General features: G+C 40.7%; 1 protein-coding gene across 2 annotated transcripts in view; it reads left to right on the forward strand.

Moving 5' to 3' along the window:
• Nucleotides 1-491: 491 nt before the first annotated feature.
• PRDM2 (PR/SET domain 2) overlaps nucleotides 492-19,047 on the forward strand; it is a 210,939-nt gene continuing 192,383 nt past the window's right edge. For both annotated transcript variants that reach the window (XM_036747096.1, XM_036747094.1), the window contains exon 1: nucleotides 492-586. The gene's annotated coding sequence lies outside the window, so the exon portion shown is untranslated. The remainder of the gene's footprint in view (nucleotides 587-19,047) is intronic.

A 19,047-nucleotide genomic window follows, 5' to 3' on the forward strand; every position in this document is an offset into this window, starting at 1 on the left:
ACCCCTTTGGGTCTCAGTTTCTCCCTCAGTAGAAAGAGGGGGTTGGACCAGATGACTCTTGGGACCCCAATGTCACAAGGCAGTGCCAAGAGCGAAGAAGGTTGGAGAGGTGGAGAGGATGAAGGTGAAGATTTGAAGTCAAAGACTTGGGTTCGAATTCAGAACTAGAGCCTCCCGCCTCGTTTTAATTTTTATTTTCAGCTCGCATTCGCTGTTTGGTGAATCTTCGCAGGATCGTGGTATTGGAGGCTGTGGAATTCAACTCCGTCACTTTACAGATGGGGAAACTGAGTGCCATAGCTGCCAGGACCTGGTTCTTACATGAACTTTAAAGGGCTTGGTCAAAGCGAGCAAGCTCAATCCAGGAGACGAGCCACGGTCACGAAGCTCGGGGTCCCGCACCCTCGGTCCCGTCCACTCCCCGCCCGGCCCCTCCCGCCGGCTCGGCCCTGGACGTCACTTCCGGCGGGGAGACAAAATGGCGTCCCGAGAGTCCCGGGCCCTGAGGCGTGTGGAGCGGCAGCGGCGGCTGCGCCTGCTCTGGGATCCTTAGAGCCGCGGGTGGCGGCGAAGGCGGCGGGCACAGGTAAGCGGCTCGGCCCGGGTTCACCACGGGCAGCGGCGCCTGGGACTGACGAAGGGAGGGAACGTGTGGGGGGAGGAGGGAAGGAGGGAGCCCGGCCGGGGAGCGACAGCGACGACGACGACGACGGCGCCGCCGCCCCCTCCGTCGGTCCGTCCGTTTATCCGTCTGCTCGTCTGGGTGCGGAGCGGAGGGCACGGGGGAGGGGCCGCGCGAGGACGGAGGGAGGGAGCGAGGCAGGTGACTGCGGGCGGGGGGGAGGTCGGCAGGGGGAGGAGAGAGAAAGGGGAGCGCCGGAGGGGCGGCGGGGCTGGGGGCGCGCGCCCGCTCGGGGACCTCTCGCTCTCTCCCTCTCTCTCTCGCCGGCCAACTTAGCGCGAGCGCCCGCCCGCCTGCGCGCCTGCGGCCGCCGCGTGCACCTGCCCGGGCCACCGCAGCCGCACGCGCTGAGCGCGCTCCCAGCCCCGGCTCTCCCTGCCGGAGTCTGAGACTCCCGGGGTGGGGGCGGGGGAGGGGGGCGCTGAGCGGAATAAATAGGAGGACCCCCTCCCCCCAGCCTCACTCGCGGGCGGGCACACAGATGCGGGCAGACACGCACGCACACGCACGCACATGCACAGCAGCGCAGGTACACACTCTTAGAATCACGAATTTCCTTCCCTGCAGGCTCATGCTGAAGAGGGATTTTTGTTTTAATACCTCCGGTCTGCCGCCTCCTTATTTTTAAATTTTTTATTTTGGGTTTGCATTTACTGTTTTGTGTTAAAGTTTTTTTATTGTCCAAGTTTGATAAGAGAGGGTGCACGACGTAGTAGAAAGGATTTTGGTTTTGGGGTGGTGCCCAACCCGTACATGCTTTCTGGGCCTCAGTTTCCTCACCTGCAACATGAGGAGGTGGATCCCTCTGGTTCCTCGTCAACTCTAAAGCCTATTATCCTGTTCCTGGAAGTTGTGTCGTGCATTTTCGATATTTCCGTAACAATTATTTTGATGGTCCCCTAATATGCAATAAAATTGCCGCAGCTTGTCATTATGCCTAAATCCATTGCAGTTCCTCCAAATAAACTTGTTAATGACAATCAAATAGGATCATTTTGTTTCTCATGCAGCTTCGTATAAACAGCTTTGTGAAAGCAGGCTGCTTTAGATTAAGCAATTCTGCAACAATTAAACTCGACAGACGTTTGTTAAGCATCCAGTGTGTGCAGAGCCCTGGCTAGAGAAGACTTGTAGAGGTAGGACCCATTCTGCCTTCTTGTGACTCCCGGCCTCAGGATTGTAGTGATGGATGACACGACCCAGATGGGGAATAGGAAGCTAGATCGTGTAGGGGATGGACTTGGGGCCAGGGAATCAGATTCCCGCCACAGACAGTGGGACTCTGGGCAAGTCACTCAACCTGCTTCAGTTTTTTCATTTGGAAAATGGGGATCATAATAGGACCTGCCTCCTGGCCTAGTTTTGAGTATCAAATGAGTTTGCATTTTGTACAGAGCTTTGCCATCTTTTATAAGTGCTAGGGAGCATTATTGATAATGTAAGATAAATTAGTAATAGTTTCTGCAGATTACTCGGGGGGACCTTTTTTCAAGGCATAAAATGGATGTTAGTTTCTCTGTTTCCACCTGTTGTTGTTTTGGATCTTCGGGACTGAAGGCCTGCTCTATCCTCACTGTTGTACTTGGAAACAGCCTAAACTCTAAGATGAGAACTTATGGGGGAAGGAAGGTTGATGGGCCAGTTCTTTTAAAATGCCTTTTCTGCAGGTTACTTGTTTAAAAGACAAAAAAAAAAAAGTCAAGCAATTAGTTGGTGTTTTCCTTGACTCTTTTTCCCTTAGAGTTTGTAATTAATTTTAATTTGAGCCGTTGTATTTGAGTTCTAGTCATTTTAGAAAAATATCTATTCTCTTTGTGAAAATATTCAGAAGTTAAGGAAGGGTAATCGAGAGCCATGGTCTGTTATTACTTCCATGTTAACCGAAGCTTTTGGCTTTTGAAATAAGTCTGTTTAGTTCCTCCAAAAGTTTTCAGAGGAGTACTTGTATCCCCCTTTTGCTTGATCCTGTTACAAGTCATCTTGTGTTTTGAAAAAGTTTTCTGTTTGAGAAAATTGCCTGCCTGTATGTTAATAATATGTTTGCTAAAGTCCTTTTTTTTCTCTTAAAACTTCAAAAACAGGAAATTCAAATTTTGGATTCTCTGACTTAGGATCCATAAAATTCTTTCCTACCATGTTTCAGTTTTTCTTTGTGCATCATTTTGGTTTGCTGTTGGCCCCTTTACTAAGATGCTTAGTTTTTTTTAAACCATGTGTCACTGTTTCAGGGCTTTTGCAAAACATCTTGTGGAGGGAGGTCCTGGGGATAAGGTTTGCTTAAACAGGTTTCTTTATGAATTTTAAAATAAAGCATTCCTGTACAAACTTAACATACACAAAATTTAGATGGTTTTCTAGAATTTAAGCATATATTTTCCACTATTGCAGTTGGAATAAATAACCTTTTAAATAAACCTTTTTAATTTCAAGTTGTGCTGTTAATCCTTCTCTGTGCATATACAAGAACTACACAGATAGCTGTGATTAGTAGTGCTTTTGTTGGGTGAAGTGCCTTATTCCCAAGTTAGTTTTTTTTCCCAATATTGGTCTATTTTAAGCTTTTATAGTTATTGACTCACTTAGGTTGTGATTTGCAGCCTTCTTGTTTGTGTATCTTTGTAAGCCTTGCTTTCAGACTATTTTTAATTTGGTGCAAAGAAAATTGCATGCTGTCACTTTTTACATACACAAGAAAGTTTAGGTTTACAGGAGACCTTGGAGATACTCTAGTTTACCCTCTTTTTACAGATAAAAGAAAATCTGTAAAGAGAGGGCATTAGATTGATGATCTCCAAGAATTCTTCCAGCTCTAAAATGACGCTACGATTTTGCTTGCATTAGATTGAAGTTTTAACTCCAAGGCTGGATTGAGAGTGCTTTATAGTGTTCTTTTTCTGAAGACCTTTTAGGATTTTCTTATCTGACTATTATGCAGTCCTTTCTGAAGATGGGCACTACCTGCCCCCTTGAAGTCTCTTTATGCTCTTTGATTTTATGACTTTGTAAATTGTTCTTTTTTGGCAGCCTGTGGGGATGAAGTGACTTGTCCAAGGCCAAACAGTCATTAGCACAGCTAGAATTGGGACTGAGGTCTTGGACTTGAGTTCACCCCATTTGTTACAATGCATCACACTGCTAAAGTGGAAACAACTGCACTGGGCATGTGCTGAGGCCGTTAGCTATTGGAACTTTCCATATAAGCATCATTTATAGCTTTGATATAAAGGTCTGAGATAACATTCTGTCATTCTCTTGTAGAAATTAGGATCAATAGTTAAATGCCCACGAATCACCCACGATATTTATGTCTGAGTCTGATAGCGGTGCAATACGTTCTTTAAAAGCTTCTATGGCCCTCAGTTTCCTCATCTGTATAGAGAGCTCCAAAATGACACCGAGATTTTCCTTGTGTTATTGAAGTTTTAACTCCAAGGCTGGATTGAGAGTGCTTTATAGTGTTCTTTTTCTGAAGACCTTTTAGGATTTTCTTATCTGACTATTAAGATTTGTTTGCAGTCCTTTCTGAAGATGGGCATGAACTACCTGCCCCCTTGAAGTCTCTTTATGCTCTTTGATTTTATGACTTTGTAAATTGTTCTTTTTTGGAAGTTTTACTCTGGAAGCCACCATTTTGCACTTTGGAGCTAGGGAATTTTTATGAAAGTCAGTTTGACTGTCAGTATCCCCAGTGTTAATTGAATTATTACCATGTCCATCAAATTTACACAGCTTTCCAGGCTTAATTACACATGACCCCCTCTTCCTGTAGTCTTTGATCCAGCCAAACTGGCTTTTGTTCCACATGTGACATTTCTGCCCCACATGCCTGGGATATTCACTTCTGTCTTTCAGAATCTCTGTCCTTCCTTCAAAGCACAGCCAAGCTCCACTTCCTATATGAGGCGTTTCCTGACAACTCTCAACAAAAATTACTTTATGTTGTACATACTTTCCACTTACATGTGTACACCCACCTACCCCCATCCCAGTACCATGTAATCTTCCTGAGGACAAGTAGTGGTTTCAGTGTTTTTCTTTGTATTACCCCAACCCCCACTCTCCAGCACTGTGTCTGGTACTTAATAGGTGTTTAATAAATTGATTTGATTGAAAAAGATGCTTAGTGAATAATATACTTGTGGTCCTTATACAGGGCAGCATAAAAACAAACGCCCCTTTCCTCAGAAACTAAAATACTTTGCTGGAGATACCCATGTATCTCCAGCAAAGAAAGTGTTGTGTGTTTATTTATCTCTAGCAATGTATTTCAGATTACCCTTATATGGAAAGTTCCCAATCCCTAACCATCTCAGCACATGCTCAGTGTGGTTGCTTTGAGGGTTTTGTTTTTGTTTCCATTTCAGCAGAATGTGTGTGTATCGGCGTATACACGCACTTTTCAGCATGGTGTACTTAAGATACACACAGCTAAATGCAAATGTTAGTATTATAAGTGAGATTCTGGTTTGGAAGTTGGTAAAATACAATTTATATGAACTTCTCTATAGTAAGACTGCCTTAAGCTTTTTTGATGGTGACAGTCCCTGGTATTCTCATAAGCATTAAGTAGATAAAAGTAATACTACAAAAATCATGAGAAAATTTACTTTCATGTATGGAATTATACATATTGCGGTTGATACTGTCTGTATGCTTAATTGCAGTGTGAAATATGGGGATATTATATTTCAAATTTATTTTTTAATTTAAAGGTTGCTGAGCTTTGACTATAGTTTTATAGGTTCTTGTTTCAAGTATAGTGAATGTCTTTTGCATAGTGTTTAGAGAAGTACTTTGTGACAGTGGAAGTTGCTTAGTTGGTCATAATCTAAACTACACACACATTCATCTCTGATACTAACTTGTTGGAGGACATTAACCTGCCTTTGGCTCATTTCCCTTTGAGGGTGGTGGTTGGCAAATTTAAGGTTTTTTTTTGAATTTTCTGCACCTGTGATTTTATTAATGTAGGGAACTCAGTGTGGAAACTCCCTCTACAAGCAGTGGCTTCTTTCTAAGTTCCAATCTTGCTTAGAAATTATCTTCTTTTTTTTTTTGAAAGCTGAGAGGGCGAGTGACTTACCCATAGCCAGTAGGACAGAGACAGGACTCGGAACTTTGACTCTAGGGCTGGCCCTGTATGCACTAGCCAGATTGTGAAAACCATGCATTTTAAAGTGGTTTGTGCTACAGTCTGCAGAATGACAGTAACACAAGTAACCCAGGCACTGACTGAGAACTAGGAGACCAAAGGACTTGTGACTTGACCGTTTTCTCTGCCTTGGTCTCCCCAGGTTTGAAGAAGAGATTATACATACCTCCTTTCAGTTTTACTAGGATATTGAAAGTTGCCTGAAAGTAGTTTTGAGCTTTTTGCAGGAAAGATACCTTGGATTTTTTCAATCATATTTAATTTTTTCCATAGTCTTTATTCTTAGAATATTAGCTTTGCTTTACTTTTGGTCCTAGTTCCATTTTTTTTGTAAAGTAATTATATAATTATTGCTTTATGACAGTTACTTAAATGAATTTTGAATACAAATGTTTTGATTGGACCACCTGGGAAAAGCCACTGGTGAGTTCTTTGTTTATAACACAATTGTGAATAACATCCTGTCTTTTTTTTTTTAAATGAGCACAAAGGCAAATTTCTAAAAGGAAGTTCTCCAGTAGCAGTCATTTGAAATATTACATACTGATGTAAAGCAATTTATATTATTTTATTTTGATGCTGGTTCTTTATAGCATAATTTTTAGAATTGCTGGTTTGAGCCATACTGAATTTTCCTTTCCTGTCTGTTTGCTTTAAGAAAAGAGTGTATTTATTTTTAACCTAAAGAAGATTAGTCTAAATACTGATTTATTCATTTATTTTTGGGGGTGAAGAGCCCTTGTCCATAGGTATTATTAACTGGGTCTTTAGTGTAAAATTTTGCAAGGATGAATATCATTGGACTGTTGCCTTCATAGCTTTATGGCCTTCACATTTTAAACAAAAGGAAAGTTCTAATCAGCCTCATTTTCCCATTCTAGTTCTGCAAAGTTAAAACAGTTTATTCTCTATTAGGTTTTCTAGAAGAAGAGCTTTTTATTTTCTGTTGGGTATGATGGGGATATTATAAAATTCTGCCCACTGTGAACTTGCTGAGGGCGTCTTCATGTGGGCTTGTGCCACTGTTTACTGCTCCAGGTTTGAAAATCAGACTGTTTTAATCAGACCTAAATCTTGTAACATTAGCTGGTATCTCCACTTTTTGTAGCTCTTAAAAGTTAAGGCTGACATTAGGAAGGCAGTGTGGTGTAGTGAAGGAAACATGGGATGCAGTGGGTGACTTGGGACAAGCCTCTTCCCCTCTTTGTCAGTTTCCCCATCTGAAAAAATCAGTGGATTGGTGTCTAAGAGGACCCTTCCACTTCTAACATTCTATGATGGAGCAGAACAAAATGTGACCTTTAAAGGCTCTCCATGAAGAAGGTGTTTTGTAATTGTTAAAAACTTCCAGAAGTAACTTGGCAAGACATTAAAAATAAACTTCCGAGTTTGTACAGGGCATCCTTCATGATACTGGCAATCTAAGTAGAAAAGAGATACTTTATCCAATAGCGAAGTTGTCTCAGTTCTCCTATTCAGATAACATTATGCTAATTGGGTTGAGTTGGAACCTGACCAAACCTAGATGAAGCTAAGTGTTTGCCACATGAAAGTGGCCGAAATGTTCATGGTGGAAAGAGAAAGTGGATGAAAAGTAGATTGCCCAAATTATGACATGAAGTTGAACGGGCAGATCAGAATTGCAAGTGACCCAAAGGACAATGGAATGAAGCAACTAGCCACAGGAGGCCTTTCCCTATTCCTTTAGATTCCCTCCTTAGAAATCTATGTACTTGATCAAATGTATCTTTCTTTCTTCTCCCTTCAGATGAAAGTTCCTTTAGGGCAAGGACAGTTTTGAATTTATTATCTTCTGTGTTTAGGACAATACCTTGCACATAGTAGTAACTTATAAACAAAAGCTTGTTAGTCTGAATTGGAGGGGATGGTTAGAGTAAGCGAGCTGCAGCATATTCCCAACAGTAGTTTGTGTGTTATATATGGCTTTAAAGTCATCATGAAAGACATGTTCTACAAAAAGGAGAGAGGCCTGGAATTCACTGAGATTGAGGAGTAACAAAACAAGTAGACAGACAGCTCAAATGCTGTTTCGGTGTTGTCGTTCCCCAATATTAAAAGAACTAGAAAATGGGCTCTAGTTCATTGAGTGGATCATTTTTTATGCCAAACCACGGCCAGGAATCACTATGAGGACTGGAAGGGTTGTAAACTTTACCAGTGGAGGGAATACCCACATGGAGGAAATCGTGTAGCCATTAGAGTGTTATTTATAAAGAAAGGGAGTAGTAAAGTAAGGACTGTATATTGAAATATTAGCTCTTCAACAGTTTAGATTGAGAGAGCATTCTCATCATGTGACTAGGTTTTACCTTTTTTCTAACATTTAAATTATGCACATTTGAAATGATGTTTTTGGAGGTCTGGACTTTTGTGAAGGGTTTTTATGATGAACAGAATAAACACTTGAAATCTCTTTACACCTCAGGCTCATCCTACCTTTCCAGTCTTCTCATCCTTTAACATCCATCTTCTGTCACTGTACTTTTGCATTGGCCATCCCCCATGCTTGGAATATACCTTTTCTCCCCATCTCCCACTGGACTCTTTGAATCCCTAGTCTCCTTCTAGATTTACCTTCTCCATGAAACCTTTCCCAGTCCTCCCTATCTTGTATTCATTTTGTAGACATCATATATATATATTTGTTTATATGTTCATGTTGTTCCCCATTTTAGAAAGCAAGCTCTTTGAGGACAGGGACTGTTTTCATTTTTGTGTTTGTAATCGTAGCACTTAGTGCACAGTGCCTGCTACGTAATAAATGATTATGTGCTTGTTGATTTCTTGATTTACAGCAGTTCCAACCCCATCTTCTGCAGGTCTTTCCTGGGCCCCCTCGCTGCTAGTGCCTTCCCTTTGGAGATTACTGTCCATCTATTCTGAATATGTACCTGTTGGTACCTAGTTATTTGCATGTTATCTCCCTCATTGGAATATGAGCTTATTGAAAGCAAGGGCTGTGTCTCTTAGTGCTTCAGTGCCTGGCACATATTTAGTAAACGCTTGTTGATTTCACTTGACGTGACTGAGTGGTTCGGTGTATCACGGTAGATAATTTCAGGTGAAACACCAGGTGTTACTATATTTTCACTCCTCTGAGAAGGCACAGATAACTCAAAAAGTGGGATGGGCTTTTGTCGAGTTTAGGAATTCTCTTTCTATTTGAACATTGACATGTAGTTGTGTAGTAAGAAATCTGAAAATAGTTTGAGTGGAACAGTGTGTGAAGACACACTAGGGGTTCAGAAAAATTGCCAAGTATTTTATAAAAGATGTGAATCAGTACCTATGGACATTTTTCATACCATTGTAATTTTTGAAAAAAATCACTGAAACACTTCAGAAAGGAAATTAATGCATGGCAATTGTACTAAATTGAGTGGCTTAAGATATTTATTTCTCTTATTTCTTTAATTTCTTTCACTTTTCTTGTGATGGCAATAGTAATTTCAAATACAGATAAATAAATAAATTGGGGTTTTTATGCTGCAGAAATGGCTAGAAATTTTAAAATTTTTATTTTAACTAGCAAATCCCTAGTTTACCTAGAATTATTCGTGTGGTACGCTTTTTCTTCTGAAGACAGAGAATTATAGAACTTAAAGCTGGAATGGATCTTGGAGACTAGTGAAATAGCCTCATTTTACAGAAAAGGAAACTGAAACTCAGGTTGTACTTTGCCCCATATCTCTTAAGACTTCTGGAATTTCCACATGATTTATGTGTATTTTGGTTTGTGCATCTGTGCAGTAGAGACAGTTGCTCATCTGTTGGGCATCGTTGAATGACCACCAGGGTTATTCCCATCTAGTTTGTTATTTATGATGGCTGGCTGACACTTGGCTGACTCAGACATTGGATTATTTACCTGGACTGTATAGGTAGTTCTCTGTTCTTTACCTTCACCATCAACTGTTATGCTATTTGCTAATAGTTTTTTAAAGACAAGTTTTATTATTAATGCCTTTTTGTTTTTATTTCAAAATCCTTTCCCAGCTCTCTGTTAAATAAACCTCTCTTATAAATTGGAGGAAAAAAATAATCAAAACTGACCAACACAAGTGACTACATTTGATAGCACAGATGATATATGTATATATACGTATTCATTTACACATACACACACATATGTCATTCACCATCTGTAGTCCTTTCTCTGGGACAAAATTGGTCAGTACAGTTAGGGTTGAAGCAGGTAATAATATTGCTGAAGATGCCCTGATAATGTAATAGGGGCAGACTTTGGGGAAGCGTTTGACAAAAGTGTCTCATGCTATTCTCATGGAAAAAATAAAGAGGTATTTACAACTGGACGAATGGCTGGTTCCAAAGAAGTTATTGGTTTGGTTGCAGCTTTGCAAGGATTATAGATTTACAGCTGGAAGAACTTCAAGTTGAACCCCTTCATTTTACAGATAAAGTTAATGAGGCACATTGAGGATAAGTGACTTGTCCAGGGTCACATAGTTAGCAAGTGAAGCAGGATTTGAATCCATGTCTCCTTGACTGTTCAGTGTCCTCAACACTGTACAAGGAATCTGTGCTTGACCTGGTGCCATTAACATTATCAGTGAGTTGGCTTAAAGGCAGGGATTGTAGGCTTATGAAATTTTCAGATGGCACATAGCCTGGAGCCTTTGCTAACTAGTAGACGAAAGTGTTACAAGGAAATAGTATTTTGATGAAACATTGGTCCAAATCTAATAAATTGTAACTTAATAGGGATAAATGTAAACTCTTACCCTAGTGAAGTTGACTTTCAGAACCCAAGAACTAAATGGAACAGGCATGCTTAGAAGGCAGTTTGCAAACAGTGTTAAAAATTTTAGTGGACTTTGAGCTCAGTGAGTCCGCAGTGTGATATAATAGCCAAGAGTGCTAGTGGAATCATGGACTATCTTAAGATCACATAGCTTTAAGGAGTAAGGGGGTGATAGTTCCATTAAGGTTACTCTCTTTTGGCCATATCCAGGGAGGTTTATTCAGTTCTGGGAGCCACAGTTTAGGAATAATGTTGCTAGGTTAGAGAAAATCCAGCGCAATGGCAATCAGGATAGTATTAGGGATAGGCCTTCAATCCATGCTGTTGGGAGATTGGTTGAAGGGAGACTGTGTGCTGTTTGAGAGATTTTTTTTTTGGCAGGGGTTGGGGCAGAAGGTAATCGTTATTCTCTGAGTGGCTGAGGCTCGGTTATGTGGAAGAGGGATGAGATTTGTTCTCTCGGTCTCCAGTGGGCTCCAGGAGCTGTGGGTGGAAGTCACAAAGAGGAAATTTAAGCCTGAGGTCAGGAAACTTTTACTAACAATGAGACCTGGCTGGAATTGGAGTAGGGTACCTTGGGAAGGTAATAGGCTCAGCAGAGACTGAAAACCTACTTACTGGGTGTGTTGTAGTGGGGATTCTTTTTCGGATATGGGTAAGTGGCTATTGAGGTTCCTGTTAATTAACAAATTCCGTGCTTCTTGTCGTCATTATATCTTTACTGAGCACTTGTTGCCAAACTATCCTTGTAATGCTAATAAACTGCTATTTGTTAATAGCTTCCATTGCCAAATTGCTATTATTAAAACATAGACCCTAGCCCCTCCAACCCCAAACAAATCACCATCTGGCTCCTCTACCTTTCTGGTCTAGTTTCTCAATACTTCTCCATTTCAATCAAACTGGCCTACTTCTATTTTCCTTACATATTTGATATTCTGTGCCTTTTTTTGGGGGGGGTGGTATTTTAATGGTTTGTTCAGTGTTCTTTCTACTGCTCCATGCTGTCTCATATATTGTGTCTCAGTTTTTCACATGATGACCTCAATACTTTCTTTTTTTTTTATTCCATACTTTATTATTTAATACTTTTTAGTTTTCAGCATTGATTTCCACAAGATTTTGGGTTACAAATTTTCTCCCCATTTCTACCCTCCCCCCACTCCAAGATGGCATATATTCTGATTGCCCGTTCCCCAGTCAGCCCTCCCTTCTGTCACCCCCCTCCCACTCCTCCCCATCTTCTTTCCCCTTACTTTCTTGTAGGGCAGGATAGATTTCTATGCCCCATTCCCTATATATCTTATTTCTCAGTTGCATGCAAAAACAACTTTTTTTTGAGCATCTTCTTTTAAAACTTTGAATTCCAAATTCTCTCCCCTCTTCTCTCCTCACTCACTCTCCCTAAGAAGGCAAGCAATTCAACGTAGGCCACACATGTATCATTATGCAAAACACTCCCATAAATAGTCATGTTGTGAAAGACTAACTATATTTCCCTCTCCAATCCTCTCCCTGCCTTATTCAATTTTCTCCCTTGACCCTGTCCCTTTTCACAAGTGTTTGCTTTTGATTACTGCTTCCCTCTATCTGCCCTCCCTTCTAGTCCCCCTTTTCTTATCCCCTTCCCTCTACTTTCATGTGGGGTAAGATACTCAATTGAATGTGTATGTTATTCCCTCAAGTCAAATCCAATGAGAGTAAGATTCACTTGTTCCCCCTCACCTGCCCCCACCTCCCTTCCAAGGAATTGATTTTTCTTGCCACTTTTATGTGAGATAATTTACCCTACTCTATGTCTCCTTTTTCCCTCTTTCGATATATTCCTTTCGCATCCCTTAATTTAATTTAATTTTTTAAGGTATCATCCCTTCATATTGAACTCACTCTGTGCCCTCTGTCTATATATATATATATCTGTGTGTGTGTGTGTGTGTGTGTGTGTGTGTATTCCCTTCAACTACTCTAATACTGAGAAAGGTCTCATGAATTACACTCATCATCTTTCCATGTAGGAATGTAAGCAAAACAGTTCCACTTTAGTAAGTCCCTTAAGATTTCTCTTTCTTGTTTACCTTTTCATGCTTTTCTTGATTCTTGTGTTTGAAAGTCAGATTTTCTATTCAGCTCTGGTCTTTTCAGTGGGAAAGCTTGAAAGTCTTCTATTTTATTGAAAATCCACATTTTATCTTGGAGCATTATACTCAGTTTTGCTGGGTAGGTGATTCTTGGTTTCAATCCGAACTCCTTTGACCTCTGGAATATCATATTCTAAGCCCTTTGATCCCTTAATGTGGAAGCTGCTAGATCTTGTGTTATCCTGATTGTGTTTCCACAATACTCAAATTGTTTCTTTCTGGCTGCTTGCAGTATTTTCTCCTTGATCTGGGAGCTCTGGAATTTGGTGACAGTATTCCTAGGAGTTTTCTTTTTGGGATCTTTTTCAAGGGGCAGTCAGTGGATTCTTTCAATTTCTGTTTTACCCTCTGGCTCTAGAATGTCACGGCAGTTTTCCTTGATAATTTGTTGAAAGATGATGTCTAGGCTCATTTTTTGATCATGACTTTCAGGTAGTCCAATAATTTTAAAATTATCTCTCCTGGATCTATTTTCCAAGTTAGTGTTTTTTCCAATGAGATATTTCACATTGTCTTCCATTTTCATTCCTTTGGTTCTGTTTGATAATATCTTGATTTCTCATAAAGTCACTAGCTTCCACTGGATCCAATCTAATTTTTAAGTTAGTATTTTCTTCAGTGGTCTTTTGGACCTCCTTTTCTATTTGGCTAATTTTGCCTTTCAAGGTATTCTTCTCCTCATTGGCTTTTTGGAGCTCTTTTGCCATTTAAATTAGTCTATTTTTTAAGGTGTTATTTTCTTCAGTATTTTTTGGGGGTCTCCTTTAGCAAGTCATTGACTTGTTTTTCATGGTTTTCTCCCATCACTCTCATTTCTCTTCCCAATTTTTCCTCTACTTCTCTTACTTGCTTTTCTAAATCCTTTTTGAGCTCTTCCATGGCCTGAGACCAACTCATATTTTTCTCGGAGGCTCTTTGACTTTGTTGACTTCTTCTGGCTGTATGTTTTGATCTTTTTTGTCACCAAAGAAAGATTCCAAAGTCTGAGTCTGAATCTGAGACCATTTTGGCTGCCTGTTCATGTTCCCAGCCAACTACTTGACCCTTGAGGTTTTTGTCAGTATATGACTGCTTGTAGAGAGTACTTTGTCCTGTGCTGCTTTTTTCAGAGGTACTTCTACACAGCAAACTCTGCCACACCAGCGTTCCTCCTCCCTCAAGAACCACCAACCCGGACCGTGACCCAAATCCAAGCAGGCTCTGTATTCCTGCTCTGATCTGCCACCTAATTCCTCCCACAGGATGGGCCTGGGGCTGGAAGCAACTGCAGCTGGAGCTCTGGAAGCAGCCCTAGAGCTACACCACTTCCGTGCCCCTGGGGCTAGGGCCACTGTGCACTCCTTTCACTCTAGCAGTTTTTCCACTAACCTTCTCTGTTGTCTTTGGCGTTTGTGGGTTGAGAAGTCTGGTAATTGCCACAGCTCAATGATTCAGGGCCCTACCGCCTGTTCAGCCCGGCTCCCGGTCTGGTTGTTCCTGGCATGGCCCATGCTGGGCTGTGCTCCGCTCCCAGCTCCGAGTGATAGACCCTTCCCAGCGACCATCCAGGCTTTCCTGGGCTGGAGCTCTGCTTCCTTCTTCTATTTCGTGGGTTCTACAGCTCTAGAATTTGTTCAGAGCCATTTTTTACAGGTGTTTGGAGGGGTCTGGGGGAGAGCTTAAGCAAGTTCCTGCTTTTCACCATCCTCCGTGCTTTTCAACAAATTGTTCCCCATATTGGAAAGTATTCCCTTCTCATCTCTGCCTTATAGAATTCCATCCATCCCACTTTTCTTCAAAGTATAGCTGCACTGCCAGGCCTTTCTTGATAGCCTCATTAGTCAGTCAGTAAGCATTTATTATATGCCTATGGTATTCTAGGCACTGTGCCAGATGCTGGCAATACAAAAAAGGCAGAAGACAGTCCCTGGCTTTCAAGAGCTCACAGTCAAATGGGGAGAGACATCATGCAAACAATGTGCAAACAAGATATATAGAGGATAAATTGGAGATAATTTGTAGAGGGAAGGCATTAGCATTAAGGGAAATTAGGTAAGACTTCTCCTAGAAGATGGGATTTAAGCTGGGACTTGAAGGAAGCCAGGCAGCCAGAGGGCAGAGATGGGGGAGAGGCAGTGAAAATTCCCTTAGTCTGGTGCCAGGTATAATAGCAATTTAGATTTGAAGACCTTTCCCACCCATTAATAGGCCATGTGACCTGCTTATGGCACAGGAAGCCTGTCACATGTGGGAGGAGCTTCCTGAGAGGAAAAGGAAGTTATGTCACAGGAAATGCTTAGAGAGTGGGTGGGCAGTTGTGGCTGCTAATGGGAGTTGTGATGGTTAGAGGTGAACAGGCTGACTTGGCTGTACTGCAAGTTTGTTTCTAGAAAGTTCCCAGCAGGGGGTCAGAGAGGTTTTGGGATGGTGAAGCTCCATGTTGTGATATTGTGTACCGAATACTTTACTGCTCTGATGGATTGGGTAAATGGCTTGTAGGATCTGGTTCTCTGGTGTCTGAATAAGTGGTTTACTTCTTCTGCCTTCTGTGTGGAGAGTCTCTCATACTTTGCGATGTAGAACCACATGGCCATTTTTATTATTATCATCTATGTTGTTATGGCTGCCTTACTGATACACCAGGATATCTTGAGGGCTGAATAGCAAGGAGGCCAGTGTCACTGGATCAGAGAGTACTGAGGAAGTAAGATAGAGGAAAACTGGTTGCTCCTTGAGAGCAGGGGCTGTCTTTTACCTTTCTTTGTATCCCCAGTCCAAAGCATAGTGCTGGGCACATAGGAGACATTTAATAGGTGCTTACTGAGTCACACTTCTTCTACTGTGACATGAGTGGCTTCTTGCCTTGCACATTGTAGGTTTTTAGTAAATGTCTGTTGAATTTAATTGGATGATAATGTTAAAAAATGTATCAGTGATACACACAAACCAAGGATTTTGTTATATTAAGTGAAGAGTCATAATTTGGGAGCCCCTCCTTAATTAAAATTGTATCAGAAAAGACTGATGAGGGAGTAAAATCAAAGAAAGGCCTAAGACCTTTGTAAGGAGATATGTAGACTTTGGCTGTGCCAGAGCTGCGTGGACACAGTGTTGTTTAATCCACAATTTTTAACCCAAATTTGCTTTAGCAAAAAATGTAACATCCATCTGCTTGGTTCAGGAGAGTACAGCTTTTCAACATCCTACCACATTAAAAGAAGAGAGTACTGGGGCAGCTACGTGGTACATTGAGTACAGCACTGGCCCTGGAGTCAGGAGGACCTGAATTCAAATCCAGCTTCAGACACTTGACACACTTACTAGCTGTGTGACCTTGGGCAAATCACTTAACCCCAACTGCCCTGCCTTCCTCCCTCCAAAAACAAAAAAAAAGAGTACTTGGAACTTTACAATTTTGTTTATTACTGTTTTAAAATTAAAACTTGATACCTGTTAATAAGATTTCAGTGTGTATGAAAAGTTCCTCTCACATTCTAAGATTTATAGATGAAGTTCTCAAGTTTGCTAAAATTTTAGTATAGTATCTCTTAAGCATGTGTATGAGGATGAGAATATAGATCTAAGGTCTGTTTACAAAATGATACACCTGAAAAGTGTATGGCATTGTAACTTGTACTTCATGTCTTGTTGACTTTGAGGATATAGTCTGATATTGCAGCAGTCCTGCAACTACTGATATACCCATCTTAGTTAGACAGTCCTCTCCAATCCCTCCCCACCTCATCTCACCCCTTTTTCTTGGTTTTAATTTATTTTGACAGCAAGTTATTTCAAATTGACTTTGAGGGTGGGACCTGGACCATTGATTTCTTTTATGTAAAGGGAACTCCCCGTGGGAAGACTCTGCTAGTGCTGATCACAGCTATTTTGCAATTTAGAATTGAATAACTTAGAGTCCCATAATCAATATGCATAGGAGGCAGGGCTTCAACCTAGGGCTGTCTGGCTCCTGGTCCATCTTCCATATTGCTGAACATTAGATTTTTTGATACTAGTGTTCTGATAACCTTATACAGAGTCACACCTTTAGCAAACTGTATATTGAAAACATTTTGAAGAGAGAGAGAGAGAGTAGTGGAAATCAAGGCTGCTTATTCGTGAGAATCACATATCTAGAACATTTGGCTAGGCTACAAGTTACATGTACATAAATGTATAAAAGTCAAAGGGGTCTGTGACGTAAAGTATAATGACTAACCCCTGCTCTAGAAGGTCTGAGGATGCAAAGCTTAAAGAATCTGGAAAGTTGTCATTTCTGCTTGGTTTGCCAACATGAGGAAAAGGATGTTCTCAGAGACTGATGGTGATTTCCCAAGCCAAGCTCTGCCAGTGCCAAAGCCAAAGTACTTGAAAATTGGCACAAAGTGGGCAAAATTATTATTATTTTTTTTTTTTGCAATGGAGGTAAAGTAGACAGAAATAGAGAGCAGTGAAGAGAGCCTAGAGCAGATTGGTGAGAAGTAACAGAAGAATGGACATGGCCAGGAGAGGGGGGAAGAAGATGCACACTCAGCATTTTGCAGGGACTGGAGAATGCTCTGTGGAGTATAGGCAAGGGGTCACTAGCCCCAACCACACGCCTGTATGAGGTTGGGGGAGGATTCAATGTAAAGGCAAGGAACTGAACATAACGTAGTAGCCCAGAACATCATACCATGTTACTGTGTGTTATTCTCATTGATGTAAATAATAATGACGAGTCTTGAAGAAGTTATATTCATTTTTGTTAAATTGCTATCTTCCTTCACTGATGTTTTTTTTTTACATGCATTGTAGTGGCATGGAGATGATTCTGGGATTCTTGAACTCTGTGTTGGTAGAGTATAAACTCTACTATAAATTCTAAACTCTACTACAAAATAAAATATAAATCATGCTTTATTTTTTGTACCCATGTTGGTTAGAGCACAGTGCTAATGAATGAGACCAAGGCCACAGTTTCTAGTCTTTGTGATAATTAGCCTTGTTCTGTTTCACAGTTGGAGGCTGTAGTTCAAACAGCCAACAACCATCTTGCTATTTGTTGGTTACCAGAAAGGTCAGGTTGGTAGATCAGTTCAAATCCATTTTCCTTAAAGGATTGGGAAGACATGTGCTATGGTGGGTCAACAATATCTTTCACAAAGAATACTATAATTAAATTTTAATTTAATTTGAAATATCAAGTAGAGCAAATATACAGAAGTTATGCAGATGTCTGTTGTAAGTTACAGAAAGATTTAGAGCTGGAAAGGACTTTAGAGGCCATTAAGCCAAACATCTCATTTTGTAGATGGGGAAACTGAGGATCGGAGAGGTTATATGAGTTGCCCAAGGGTACTTGGGTAGAAAAGAAAGTGTATGAAAGAAACCGGTCTTGGAGTTAGGATTTGGTCTAGATTTCTGGCTACTTACAGGCCATTTGGAGTTCCTCACTTTGTAAAAGGAGGAAGCTGGTTTAGATGTTCTTTTGGGTCCTTTTAGCTCTCAATCAATTTCTTAGAGATATAAGAATTAGTTTCAGCAAAATATGTACTATGCCTAAAACTGCCCTCAAACTTTGGTTACACTATGTATATAAACATGTATACCGGGGTGTGTGTGTGTGTGTGTGTATACACATATACACCAGTGAACCCCAAAATTTTACTGTATTACAATGAAAGTTGTATTTGAAATGGCACACTTTTCAAATAAAAACATTGTTTCCAAACTAAATGAAGAAAGAATCCTCATGGTACAATAGGCCATTTTAATTTAACATTGTATTTTGAAATATGCCATATGTGTTTTGTGAGTAATGTTACTCTGTGGCCTGTGATTAATTATACTATCAACATAATTGTACTTTTATTGTGGATAATTTAGCTTCACTTAATTAAATGAAAATAATATTGCATCAGAGGTTGAATTTAGAGAGTCTATTCCATCAAAACAGTCTACATTTACTGCCAAGATTGACTTGTTTCTCGACATCTACTATTGCTTTGCAAAGCTAATGGAAAATGCTGGACTTGACAAAAAAGGCTTGACTGGTGTTTGCCGGCTTCCTCGCCTATTCCACCATTTTGAATATGGGCAGGTCTCAACTTTTCATGGCCTTGGTTTCCTCATCCATAAAATGAATGTTGTACTAGATGATCTCTCAGGTCTCTTCCAGCTCTGGAACCCATGGTCCTCCATATGTGAAAATGCTTTGTAAACTTTTCAGGTGCCGAAAAGCCCTGAGGCCCTGTTATTCCCTTGCTTTCCTGCTCTAGAAACTTGAAAAACAAAAATATTGTCAAACAGTACTTTCTGTTAAATTTGGTGT

This window comes from Trichosurus vulpecula, chromosome 2 (assembly GCF_011100635.1).
Source record: "Trichosurus vulpecula isolate mTriVul1 chromosome 2, mTriVul1.pri, whole genome shotgun sequence".
NCBI classification, from domain to species: Eukaryota; Metazoa; Chordata; class Mammalia; order Diprotodontia; family Phalangeridae; genus Trichosurus; species Trichosurus vulpecula.